Consider the following 14,324-nt stretch of genomic DNA (forward strand, 5'->3'; position numbering starts at 1 on the left):
TTGTGATCAATTCCCCACTTCTCCCCCCACCTTCCCCTTACCCTCCTGGTATCACTACTCTCAAGATTGGTCCTGAGGGGTTTATTTGTCCAGGACTCTTATCTGTACCAGTGTACTTGCTCTGGTCTAGACGAATTTGTAAGGTAGGACTGGGGTCACGATAGTGGGATGAGGATAGCATTAAAGAACTAGAGAAAAGTTGTATGTTTCATCGGTGAAGTCTGGCTCATCTCCACCTGTAAGGACCGTTCTGTAAGTAGATGCTCAATTGCCTACAGATGGGCTTTGGAAATTCTGTGTTTTTCCTATACAATTGCCTGCATTCACCTGGTGCTTCTTCTTCTTCTCCTTCTTCTTCTTGGTGAGGATTAAAACACAAAATAACATATGGGGAACATTCCAAAAATGCGAGTTCCCATTACTGTACTGTTCATGACAATGAGGAAATGGCCCCGGGGCCACGTCCCACCTCCTGTCCCGCACACAGGGGATGGAGAATCCAACTCAACTGCAGCCCGGGGCCTATTCCGATGAAGCAGAAGCCAGGCATGCCTTAATCTGACACCAGTCGCTCCTCCCGGGCACTCTGCCTCTCTGCTGGGTTCAGTAATTTGTTGCAATGCCACGCAGAACTCGCGAACAGTACTTCTGATTGGGGGGTGAGTGGGGGGGGGTATGAGAGAAGCTACCAGGTTACAAAATGGTACGTGTAGAGTTCTCTTGTCTGCAGCACTGCTTCTTAGTCATCCTGACAGGCCATGCTGGCGGGGATGTATCTCTCTGGCCCTCAGTCTCTCCGCCACACAGTCCCTTGGCCTCTGCCCTGTTTGGGCACGTGTTACAAAGCCCTGTTCGTGCTATACATGCCCAAAGGCTATCCTACTCTGCGAGCCAGTCTCCTGCACAAAGGCACCCAGTTTCAATCACCCTGAGGGCTAAGAGGGAGAAAGACGGGGCTTTCTAGTCCCACAGAGTCAGTCTCAGGAACGGACGGGGGCAGTTGTACCCTGCCCTCTAAGATGGCAGCGAGTTTGGTTTTTATTTTGGTGAGCTGGGAGCCTGCTGCTCTGCCTCATGGCCCCCTTTCCTAGCAAGCTTTACTCCTGGTTCTTCTCTCTTGCTAGTGGCGGGCTTCTCCCTCACCCTGCATCTGAGCAGGCTCACTTTACATGCAGAGGATCCAGGAACCTGACCAATCTCTGTAGAGTCCTCTCCACCTTATTTGCATGCTCCCATCTAGTCATTTGATGATGGGCATTGCAAAGACTATGGGTAGAAGAGTGACAGCAAGGTATTTCTCTTTTTTTTTTTTTAACCATTTTATTAGGGGCTCATACATCTCTTATCACAATCCATATATTCATCAATTGTGTAAAGCACATTTGTACATTCATTGCCCTCATCATTCTCAAAACATTTGCTCTCCACTTAAGCCCCCGGCATTAGGTCCTCATTTTTCCCCTCCCTCCCCACTCCCCCCTCCCTCATGAGCCCTTGATAATTTATAAATTATTATTTTGTCATATCTTGACTCTTGAACCTCAAGCATGGTGTTTGTAATTTAATTTACATAATCACCGTTTTCCTTATTAATACCTCGACCTCTTCTTAATCAGCCTTTCAAAGCAGATTCATCGATTGTACTGATTTTTTCAAAGAAAATGCTATTTGTTCTGTCGAATGTTCTCTGTTTTTAATTTTGCTAACATCTGCTTTTATCTTTATTAAGACCCCGTTCCCACTTCCCTTTGATTGGTTCAGTTGTTCCTTTTTGAATGTCTTAAGGTGACTCCTTAGTATGCCCCCCCCCCATTTTTTTAAGGTGAGGAGGAATTCTTTCTTCATTAAAAGTGAAAGCATGTAAGGCTATCAATTTTCCTCTGCAAGCAGCCTTTGGTGTGCCTCATAGATTTGGGGAATTTGTACCCTCTTTGAAGAAAGATTTCAAAACAAATGCAAACTTGAGGTTGGGCCTTTAAAATGTGATGACAGATTCCAAATTAATGATACGCATAGCTAATATGCCAATACTTGGCTGAAAAGCCACATTTGCTGTGGAATTCACTCTGACTCAGGGCAAGCCCATGTGTGCAGAGTAGATACGTGCGCCACAGGCTTTTCAAAAGCAAACCATCAGCTCTTTCTCCCAAGAGGCCTGGAGAGGAGTTTGAAATTCCAAATGTAGGATTAAGCACATAGCCATGTGCACCATCTGGTGGCTCCCAATTGCTTGCCTCCCTGTCCTTACAATCGGTCTCCCTCTCCTCCTCTGGCTACTACTGTAGCTGCAGCCCCAGCTCGCCTTGGACTGCTAAAGTCACCTGCCTCCCTACCTCCGTGGCCTTGTCCACACCTGCACGTGTCTGCCCAGAATTCTTCAGGAGCTTCAGCACCGCAGACACAGCCTCATGGTTATCCTCCTGCCCACCTCTCTGGCTTCCACCAGCCTCATTCTTCAACCCCACCCACCCCTACCTTAACCTTCAGACTCCAGCAGACCCAAACACTGTGTGCTTCTGCAGCTTCCTTTATAACCTGGTCCCTTTGCCCCACACACTACCTGGTCTGCAGGGCCCACCCTCATCTTCCCTACCACTTCCTCCCTACAGTCCCGTCTTGTCTGACCTCCTGAAGCCCTGGCTTTCCCAAACTCTCCCTCCCGGCCCCTCAGTGAAATGCCTCTCCACCCACCCAGCCCCTTGGGCCTTACTCTCCCCTCCCCTTGAGCAGATTGTAAGAGCGGAGTTTCAAACAGTTCACGGAGAAGTGGAATTCTTCCACTGACTTTTTGAAGGCCCATCGGAATGTAGTCACCTGCGTGTTTGTTCAGGGCGTCTCTGGGCATTACAGTAGTTGGCGTGCTTGCCTGCCAACTGCAGTCTGGACGTCTGCGTTCACTCAAGAAAGACCTGGCGCTCCATCTACCTCTGAAAAACCAGCCCTTGACAACCCTCTGGGGCACAGTTCTCCTCTGATGCCCGGGGGTCGCCAGGAGCCTGGCGTTGACCCCAGAGCAACTGGTTTGGCGTTTGCCTTGTTTAGCTATATCTTCAAAAGGCATGGAAGACAATGCTTGGTCTGGTGTGGGTCCCCAGCACTATGCTCAGTGGGTACAGGGGCCGGAACCCCCACTGTGATCAGCACAGAAACGCTGAGCTGTTGGTCTCCAGCTCTGGCTTTGGAAAAGGAAACCAGCGCAAACACACCCAAGTGCCAGGAGCAGAGTCTCAGGCACTGTGGCCACCGTTGCTCAGGGCTACAGACTGTCCCTCCAGTCTGCAGCCGTGCTTTCCCCTTCTGCCTACACACCAGGTCCTTTGACGGCAACCAAAGGCAGACCAGTTAGTCCCTTCACTGAGCTAAACTAAGCTGGTTAAAGAGGGAAGTCTTTGTCGGACACTATTTGGCGAGAACGTTTATGCACGGAAACTCATTTAATCCTGCAAGGTGGAACTCTTATTCCCACTTTCTATTTCTGGCATCCAGGGAGTGCACGCTGAATAGAAAGAGCTGAGGGATCTGAGAGATGTCATTTTCCATCTTGTCATCCAACCTCAGAGCAGGATCATCTAGCAGAACCTTCTACCGTGGTCGAAGTGCTCTATGACCTGCACTGTCCAGGACACGCAGGAAAGCTTTGACCATGAAGCCTGGAAAGTGTAACTGGCACCCTGAGGAGCGGGACTTTAAACAGTCTACATGGGCCCCTGTGGGTAAACACCAACCAAACCCACCCCCCTTCGGCTGATGCCAATGCTTGTGACCCCATGTATGTCAGAGGAGAGCTGCTTCTTAGGGTTTTCCTGGGCTATCAGCTTTTAAGAAACAGCCATCAGGCCTTTCTGACCACCTCTAGGCAGCGGACACTCGGGGGTCTTCACAGGTAGCCAGTGGCAGCCATTTGCTGCTCTAGACAAAGCTGGAGGGAGAAAAGTTGTAACAAAGAGCTGCAGGGGCTGAAAGATTGACCCCTGCCCCACAGTGGTAAGGACTGGAAGTGGGCAGAGATCCAGCACTGGGCTGGATACCACCCTATGTGCAGGCCTTATCCTGAGTGTTCCCTCGTAGCTGCGACAGGGCGGGGGCTGAAGCTGCCCATCTGGGATCCGAAAAGATGTTGAGAACATGCTGTATCTCCAGGAAGCAACCTCCCTCCCCTGAGGGAGACCTGGAGGAGGAAGATGGAGGGACAGGGGGAAGCTGGTCACTGCGGGGTTCTGGGCAGTCACAGCACACTGAGGCTGGGCTCAGGCCAGTCACTCAGTACTTACTATGTGCCAGGCACCCTTGCCAGCATAGCACCTAGTGGTCCATTCGAATCTCCCCAACACCACCTTTCCCCCTTGTACAGACAAGGCACAGACAGACAGATAGCTAGTGGCTGACCCAGGAATGGGAAGCCTGCACTCTGGACTGTGTGCTGAGATCAGCAAAGGCGTGCTCTGTCTGGCCTGGGAATGACTGCACTAGGAGAACTATTTAGACCCTTCATCTGGATTCCCAGAACTCTCCTGCCATTTGCTCCGATAAGGGGAGTCTGCTCACCAGGAATGAAGGCATCACCAGCATCACCAGGGCAAGGAGCCTGAGAGCCCAAGTCGGGGAGCCCAGGTGCTACCCCTGCCCCTACCCCTTCTTCTCCACCGCTTTGGCCCCCCAGCCCTTTTCCCATCAGACCCAAGCCCACTCTGGCCTCAGGACTATCTCCAAGACGCAAAGAAGGTCCCAGAGAAGAAAGACAGGGGGCCAGGGAAGGTGGCACCCCAGGTTCCAGCATCAGGACACGCACGGGCTGCTCAGAGAGGCGCCCTCGTCAAGGGTACTCAGGCAGCAGCTGGCCCTTTAAATGGAGCCAGCTCCCACTGGGCACTCTTAAAACTCACTTCATTCATGAATTAAGTCCCTGACATCCCATATCTGTATGATCAATATGTTTGTTTATTAGCAGCAGCTGCTATGTTTTAGCGAAGGCAGTGGGCCCAGTGAGAGGGCTGCTCGGTAACCACAACTCAGGGCCCAGGACTTGGGGGGAGAGGGCGCCTGCTGGCAGATGGGAGCTGGGGCTGGGTAGGGTTTCATGGTAATGGCCCTTTAATTGAAATCACTGCTTCAGCAGTGCCGTTGGGTGGGGAGCTGTGAGGATGGCTGATGGCTGAGGGTCCCCTTCACAAGGCCCATTACCTGCTAGATGTGCTCACAGCTGCAGGGCTAAGAAAGCGGTGGGGGGAGTCCTGGGCAGCCCGTTGTCTGTACAGCCCTGTATCTACTGGGGTGTGTGCAGTGGGGAGAGGGACTTGGGAGCTGGCGACTCTCCCCAGGATGTGCAGACCTGTTGACTTGGATTCGCTGGCAGAGTCTCAGACCCCGGTCCCCACCCTGGGTTCACGAGGCCTTGGTGACTCAGGAGCCTCCTTTTGGGGCTGAGTGATGGCTTTCCAGGCAGCCTCATCTTTTCCCAGCTCTGCTGTCCCCTCTGAGCTGCTGATGATTCACGGTCCCCGCCTCCCATCCATTTGAGGCACTCAAGGTCCAGAGAGCACTCCTGAAATGCATGAGGCCGAGCGGCAACTTCTTGATGCCAAGAACCACAGAACGCGCTGCGCACAAAGATAAAAGAATGTAGCCCTGCCCCGGGAGGATGTGAAGGCGTGTGGAGAAGCCCCGTGCGCCCATGTACACTATACCTTAGAATCTCCTGAGAAGCCAAGATTGATCGTGAAGACGCCGAGGACAGACTCAACCACTCCGTGCCCAATGTCTGAATTCACTCGCTGACATTTCTGCCAGCCTTAGTCTGAATAAATCCACTGCCTCTGTGCAGTGTAGCCCAAGACCAGTTACCTGCTCAGAGTGGTTAACAAAACCTTCCTCGGAGAGAACAGTATGCTTCATCCTCCCAACCCACGTCTTCCCCTTGAGGACCCTCGGAGCAGTCCAGTCCTCTTTTCCGACATTCCTTCCATCACTCTTGATAGAGTCCGACAGGACAATTGACAGCCCAAGGGCTGAGCCTGGCCCTCCACTTATTTTTGCAGATACAGTTGTGCTTGCCCAGCGATGGCCACTCATTTCCATTGTTTCACATCGTGCCTAGGCTGCTTTCATCCTTCGGCAGCAGAGTTGAGTCACCATGGCGAGCACCGTGGTCCACAAAGCCTACACATTTACCCTCTTGGCCTGAGTCTGGTCATCCCCCAGGCCATGCCCCTCTGTGCAGCTCCTGGGAATTTATGTTCCTTTTTAAAAAGAGGGACCCTCGAACCCTGCTCCTGCCAGGGGCTAAATAAGACCCCACCCCCTAGCCTTTCCTTCATTCTGAGCCCCTCTTTCTGCCAAGGACATGTGGAAGCCTTTGCTGCCACACCGGCAATAGTAACTGCTGGTGTACAAGGGCGCCGCGTGGACAGTAACCTCACACTTCAGTGCTGCCTAACACGTGCAGCACTCTCTGTACCAGCCCACGATGGTTTCTAGGGCTGCTTTGGCTGTTTCCACCCAACTCCTCCTGGTGGTATGAAACCACCCAGTGGCCTTATGGGAGAAAGAGGGGTTGATCTGCTCCCATGACGAGTGTAGCCTAGGAAACCTGTGGGTCACCTGCTGTGAGTCAGCATCAGCTTGACAGCACCCAACCGCAGCACCCTCTACGGTAGGAGGCCTTGCTTCAGTGGTCAAATCCTCACCTCCCTTGCAAGCAAGAGGCCCAGGTTCCATTGCTGGCCAATGCAGCTCATGCACAGCCAACCACCCGTGTGTCAGTGGAGGGCTGTGTGTTGCTATGTTGCTGAGCGGGTTCAGTGGAGCTTCTGGACTAAGACAGAAGAGGAAGGAAAGCCTGGTTCTGAAAATCGACTCATGAAAACCCTCTGGATCACAACAGAACATTGACTCATCTGCGATGAATCGTAGACATGGTGCAGGGCTGGGCCAGCATTTTGTTCCCTAGTTCATGGGCCACTGTGAGTTGGGGACCACTTGATGGCAGCCAACAGCAACGTCCCATAAGGTAGAGTCTCTCATTAGCCTCATTTTGTGAATGAAGAGATTGGGGGCTCAGAAAAGTGCCCACCCAAGATCACAGAGTTCACACTTGCCGGACGAGGCTAGATTTTTTAAAGTAGGTCTGTCTAATTCCAAAGCCCCAGGTGGCTTTCACCTTCTCAGGTGCTGGGACCCTGTGGGACTACCTGTAGCTATGCTTCCCGGGTAAGTGAACTTCGCCCTGAATGGGACCATTTGGCTCACTTGAATTCACCCCTTCAATTGTTCAACACACACCCAGGCGCCAGGATAACAGCAGTGGACACAGTGGGCAACCCTCTCTGCCCTCTTGGAGCTTGTCTTACAGTGGGGTGGGCAAGGGAGGAGGAGACACCAGCCCAATAAAAGAAATAAACAGTATCAGAAGGTAGAAAATGCGATGGAATGAAAGAACAAAGCAAAAAGGACCTGCTTGGAATGGGCAGGGGTTGGGGGTGGGAGTGGGGGATAAGCAGGAAGGTTGGCTTAGCCACTTGCTGCAGAGGTAGAAGAAGACTCGTGCAAAGACCCTGAGGCAGGAGCAGAGACAGAGCAGAGGGAGGGACCCCGGGAAATGTAGCAGGAGCTGAATCCAAGAAGCTACAAATGGCCAGCGGGTAGGGCTTGCAGTCTTGGGAAACCACGTGGGATTCACTCTGGGAGTGGAGAGCAATCCTCGGAGGGCTCCAAGCCCAGTAGGAACAGCAGCTGTCTGTGGACTCGGGGTTCCCCTGGGGCTCTGAGTTTAGTATAAGCTTCAGGGGTACAACCTGGAGGAAGCGATTTACATAATGGAAGAGCGTGAGGATGGTGGCTCTGATGAGGGTCCCGTCAGCAGCGGTGGGGAGAAGCGGTGCGGTTCTGGATACATGTGAAAGTAGAGGGAACAGAATTCCCTCAGGGAATCTGATACAAAGAAAGGGGGCTGATGAGATCATCACAGTGTTTGCCTTGAACTGAGAGGGGAGAAGACTGGGCGAGGAGCACGGGAGAACTGGTGGCCCCCCCTCCCAGACCCCCTGTCTGAGATGCCCGCTGGACACTGAGGAGCCAGGTGGCTAGGGGAGACTGGAGGCCATGTTTGTGCTCGCTCGGTCCTTTACTTCTTCACCACGGTGTGTTGTGCTCCTCCTTTGGCTCAGCAGATTGCAAAAGCACCAGAATGTTTCTGAGGAGAGAAAAAAATAAACTTACACTTGACATTGGATCAATACTCAATGGCACCCCTACTTTCTTCAACTAGGAACTACCGTCTCTGCTCCAAACACAGTGGCAGCACCCCTTACACACACACACACACACACACACACACACACACACACCCCACTGAGAATGACATGGGTCTAGACTCTAGAGCAGCAGGCAGACTGGGTTGGTTGATGTAGGGAGGTGCTCTGCTGCTCCCCTCCCGAGCCCCCTTCACTTGGCTACCTGACTGCTCCCAAATCCCCAGCATCTGCCCCTGTCCTCCCTCACCCTGGCCCCAGGACCCTCTCAAAGAAATGGTCGGCCCGGCACCACGGACAGAGGACCAGGGATCGCCTTGTTCTCTGGCTGCAGCCAAGGAAGATCCCTATGGTCTCAGATAACACCCTCCACCCCACCTCACCCTCTGTTTTTTCTTCTCTGGCTTAATTATAGCTCCTGACAGCAAGGGCTCAGCTGGTGCAGAAATCGGCACTCCGAACCCAAACTCGTGTGGAACAAAGGTTCCCGCCAGCCAGACCTGGGGAGACTTTTCCCTTGGACTTAGGCTGGAAGATGGAGACTTTTTAATTAGAAGTTGTTATTAATGGGAAATGCTGCAAATTAAAAGTAGGCCTCCTCCCTCTCCCTCCTTCCTTCCCCACTATATTTATCTCTGATCTCAATTAGAGAGGTCAGGGACTTGCTGTTGAATAGAATTTGTGGAGACAGAGCTTCTGGAGCGTCAGGAGGAGGTGAAGATGCAAAGTGGGGGGTGGGGGCCCGAGCTGTGAGGGCAATGAAAGCTTATATCCATACATAAGGTAGGGGAGCCTATGTGTCCCTATGTATGCCCTATGTATCCATATACATAGGGCAGGGGAGCAGAAAGGCCAAGGACTATACCACCCCCACCCACGCCTCCCTAGCCAGGGCCTAAGTTCCAAGATGCCAGCTAGAACTGCCTCTGAAAGGACCTCTTCGGCTTCTTCTGTCTTTAACACACAGGGGCAACTGTCTCTGCTCCTCCGGACAGTGGAAATGGTTGTGCACCTGACCACCTGCCAAACCACTGGCAGTTGAAGCCATCGGTGGAAGAAAGGCCTGGTGATCCACTCCCCATGAGAGCCCGATGCAGCCGCCCTTCTCAGCACACATGGGGTGGGTGGCAGCACACCGGGACATGGATAAGGCACCTGAAGTGGCTATGCTCTGGCAGAGAATACCCAGGGGGAGTTCCAGGCCCTTGGTGCATTTTGGTTTTTCAAATTGCAAACACTTTCAGATGACCTTATTCCCCCCACCACTACCACCACCCTCACCCCACCTCCATCATTAGATAATGCCTGCTCATTTTTAAACCCACACATGACAAATATGGATGGAGTCTAAAAGCAAAGGTCATTTGAAAACCATCAAACAGACCAGACTTACTGGTCTGGTAGCAACTGGTAGAACCCTGAGACGATGGTCCTTAGACACCCTTCCAACCTGGCCTTCCCCCTAAGATCAACCAACTCTCAGCCACTCAGCAGACAGGCCGATGCTGTGAGCAGCAGCCCAGGAAAGGCACACACTCTGGGTACACCCAAGCCTACAAGACCAATAGGGCTGCATTTGCCCCAGAACGAAGCTCAGAAGGCTGGGAGAGGCCGGGAAGGACAGATGGAAACAGGGAGCCCTAGGAAGAAACAGGAGCATCCCGTTACACTGAGCGAACAAAATGAGTGTAGCTGATGCAACGGGAAGCACGTTTGCTCTGTAAACTTTCAGCAAAGCTACAACAAAAGAAAGGGAAAAACAGATAGAAAGAAAGAAATCATTTGAGATCTGGCCGCCTAAAGAGCTAGCTACACAGTTAATAGTCTTGGTGAACATCACTGACTATTCATCCTGTCTCCCTCTTCAACGGTTCTATATCTTTGGGCTAAAGCTATATATATATAATGTCCTGAGGCGTCTTTCCCCTCAACAAAATGGATTGTGAGATATCTTTCTATATCAATCAACATAAATCTATGTCATAATTGTTAATGGCTACGTGGCATTCCATTATATGGCTGTATCATAATTTATTTAGCCAGGCCTAACTTGGTGACCATTCAGATGATCTCTGGGTCCACTCTCCTACCAGCTTGCTTGCCTTCCCTTTAATAAGCCCTACCTCTGGATCCATTAGGCAGGTCCGGGCCGCTGGCCTTCCCAGCGTCCAACAGTGCCACCTGTGGGCTGGAAGAGTCCAAGGGCCAGCCCCGGTTCCTCTGTGCAGGCGGGAAAGGGCTGCTGGAAGGGTCCAAGGGCCAGCCCCGGTTCCTCTGTGAGGGCGGGAAAGGGCTGCTGCAGGCTCTCAAGCCCCTGAACGTCCTGCCCGGTGGCCCCAAGCTCTGGAAAGCCAGGTGGGCTAAGGGTTTCAAGGAGCCATCCAACTTCCCTTTGAGGGTTCAGCCCTCAGGCAAGGCTTCAACTGGGCAAGCTTGACATATTCAGTAGGGTTGGCAATCTAGAAATCACACTTATGCAAATAACATTTCACGATTCCATTCAATCTTGAGATGATATGTGCACGAAGAACCCCTGTTGCATCTTGTTGTTAACCATACCACTAAGCATGTAAGACCCTTGCTTTCCCTGGAGGAATGATAATCCAATTCCACCCGAAGCGGATGAGCCCACCTGGGAACTAAGCCTGATCCCTGTCCCTCCTCCACACCGACTGAATCGCACACGCCTCGTGTGAAAGGGGCGGTACCCAAACCTCCTTTGCAGGTTTGTTTGGGAATTAAAAATCTTGTCCTAAGACGCCCAACACATAGAACAGTGGTAGCATGAATGGTTGTTAGCATTCGCATGAGTACTGAGAGCAGAATAGTAACAACACACTGTTAATCACAACTTCCTCTCTCGGATGTCTCAGCCGACCTAACGGGGGATTTGTACAAGCCCCTGCCCTCAAGGTAGGCTCAAATCCACCTGGCAGTGACTTTTCGAGAAAGCAATCCCTTAAGAGGGGCCAGCGGGGCGAGTGGGGCATGGAGAGCAGGCTGTGGAGATGCAGGGGGTCTTCACGGCGGAGGCAACACAGAGTGGGGAAGAAAGAACATGAGGGACATTCAGGAACGAAGATGGGAAGGAACCCTGCTGCTGGGTATGAGTCAAAGCTCAAGCCCACTGCTCTCTCTCTTCTGATGGGCTGGCCGGCTTGCTGCGCTGCAGGACGGAGGCCGAGCACAGCCTTGGAAAGCCCTCCTGCGTGCAGTTGCGAAAGCTCTCGGGCAGGCTTTCTGGCTGTCAGAGTGATTAAATGCAGACCACTGAGCGGAAGAGAGATTGCAAGTATAATTCAGGCTAAACCAGTGTAGCCTTGGGTGGTGCCAGTTCTCACCTGTCAAGGGCAAGGCCTAGCCCAGATGACCGGATGATCTCGTGGCTACGCTGGTCTGCTGGTGTGCGGCCCACCTTTGATATACGTGTTTGCGAGACACGCTCTGTGTTTCTGAAGAGGCTGCAGAGCTCAGAGCCCACTGTGGGAGCCAGGCGGGGCCCAGGCAAGAGCAGTGAAGGTGAAGGCGGGTCCTCGCCTCTCCACCCCACCATCAGTCACTGGCCCAAGTCACAGGTCAGTGCTTTGTCTGTGGGCCATGATCATCATAACAATGAACATGTGATTTCCCTTCCAGACCATTCCCCACAGTTCTGCCAGAGGAATCTCCAACTGCAGCCATTCTCTCGCTCAAAAACCACCCATTGCTCCCTACTGCCTGCACAGTAGGGTACAAACTCTTCCATCCAGCAAGCAAAACCCACCTTCAACCCATCTCAACAAAACACAGCATTTGTTATTCTCTGGACATTTCTCACGCGTCCCCACGCCCCATTGTGACCTAAACACCACCATCTGCAAGCAGTCGCCTCCCTCCAGTCTCCCCATGTCCAAATGGCCCCCGCCCTCGCACTGTGACATCGCTGCTGGACAGTCCTCCCTTCTGGACTCCAGCGTCAACGTCACCTGGCAGTTGGCACTTCCAGCGTTTTGTCACTCTTGATGAGCTGGGGCGTGGGCCCTGGCAGGCTGCAGGCTGCAGGCAGGTGGGGTGGAGGAAAGCGGCCCCCTGTCTGAGCTCTAGAACGTGACAACTTGCTGCCCAGTGCTAGCACACACCCTCGAGTCTCCCATCCCAGGTCACTCACAAACGCTGCGGCCACGGCCAGGCCATGGTCAAGGGCCCCAGGGTCACCACTGTGGAAATGGGACTGATGATACCTTCCCAGGGTCAGAATGCATCACAGAGCCAATGAGCAGAAGTCTACCTGCCATGGGTCAGCAGTGATCCAAGGAGCAGCCATCAGAGCAACCTTAGAAGCTCCCAGCCTCTCTTGCCTCTTCCCTCCCCAGGGTCCCAGGCCTCGCCTGCCCCCTGCTGGGGGACCCAGGCAGCCATGCCAAGGTGCTCACTCTCCTTGCCCAGCTGGCTCTGGAAGGATCTTTCCCTCCTCTGCTAATTGCTCGCCACTATCTCTCCCTCCGCAGGAATATCATTGCCAGCAATTAGCGCAAAGATCCTTTCCCACTCTAGTTAAGATCCCGCGCTGCAGTTAAATGCTCCCAGATCCCATTTAAATGATTTTGAATGCAATTCATTCTGGCTCATTAAATAATTCCAGGCCTGGCTTTCTTTGCCTTTATCACCTTACAAGTCTCTTTTTCCAGAAAGAAAAAAAAGAGGGAGGATTGGCAGTGGGGAGAGCTGGCTGGTCCAGGAGGGAGGAGGGGGCTCTCTGCTCTGGCCGCTCCAGCTCCTCCGTTTGCATTTCCCTCCCTCCCCCTCCTTCTCCTGGCGCCCCCACCCCCTTGTTCTCCCTCCAGCTCTCTCCCTCCATCCTTTTCTCTCGGAAATGACTTCACCTGACAGCTATGGATTTAGAGCTTTTTTGCCAATTACTTATGCTCAGTGAGAAAATAGGTTTTTAATGTCTGTCCTTCTTCCGCCCAGCCTGGCTGCCTTACCATGATGTGAGCCCCCAGCCTTCACTCCCTGGGCAGCCATGCCCACTGCTCTAGCTGCCTGGGCTTGGAAGACCAGGTGGGTTCAACTGGAAGGGCCAGGGAGAGACAGGAAGCAGCATGCTGAGCCAGCACCCTTGCTACTGAGGACGTGCTTAATGCCTGCGGAACCCGAGTCCCTCCTGTACAGCCCCATTGCACACACACGCACTTGTTCATCCTTCATTAATTACTAAGACCCACTGCACCTTTATAGAGCCCTGGTGCATACTGGTTACACATTGGGCTGCTAAGTGCAAGGTCAGCAGTTTGAAACCCCCCAGTCGTTCCACAGGAAAAACATGTCTACTCCAGGAAAGAGACCCCCCAGGGGCAGTTTGACCCTGTCCCGTGAGGTTGCTGTGCATCAGAATGGACTGGGTGGCAGTGAGAGTGAGCTTGGTATCATGTGCCAGGTTCTGGGGTAAGCCTCTCACGCAGGCTGATTGACTAAATCCATGAAACAATGCTGTCAAGAGAGGTGCTCAGGTGATCTCATTTGTACAGAGAGGAATTGAAGGTTCCAGAGAAAGTCAACGTACTTGTTGTTAGCTGCCACCAAGTCTGTCCCCTAACTCAGGGTGGCCCCATGTGCAACAGGACAAAACGTGTCTGGGTCCCGCGCCATCCCCACCATTGCTTATGAGTCAGACCAGTGTGACCCTGCCAGGTTTTCATTGAATGACCGGAAGTAGAGGGCCAGGCCCGTCTTCCTAGTCTGTCTGCATCGGGAAGTTCTTCTAAAGCCTGTTCAGCATCATAGCAACTCACAGGCCACCAGTGAGAGGCAGGTGGTAGGACACATAAAAACCAAACTGGCTCCCATAAATGGACTCTGACTCCTAGTGACCCCCTAGGGCTGAATAGAACTGGTCCTTCCTTTTCAGGGCTCTCGATCTTCAGGGGAGCAGACAGCCTCAGCATCTCCCAGGGGAGAAGCTTGTGGGCTGGAACCTGTTAGCAGCCCCACTCAGAGCCCACGGTGTCAGTGTGCCGTGAGCCGGTGCCGGTGCTGGTACACGAGACTGGGCCTCCTCTTACTCCATAGACGTTTCTCCAGGGGATACAAACATCAAAC

This window comes from Echinops telfairi, unplaced genomic scaffold, assembly GCF_000313985.2.
Source record: "Echinops telfairi isolate 266 unplaced genomic scaffold, ASM31398v2 ScPeMD7_7409;HRSCAF=8447, whole genome shotgun sequence".
In the NCBI taxonomy this organism is placed as follows: Eukaryota; Metazoa; Chordata; class Mammalia; order Afrosoricida; family Tenrecidae; genus Echinops; species Echinops telfairi.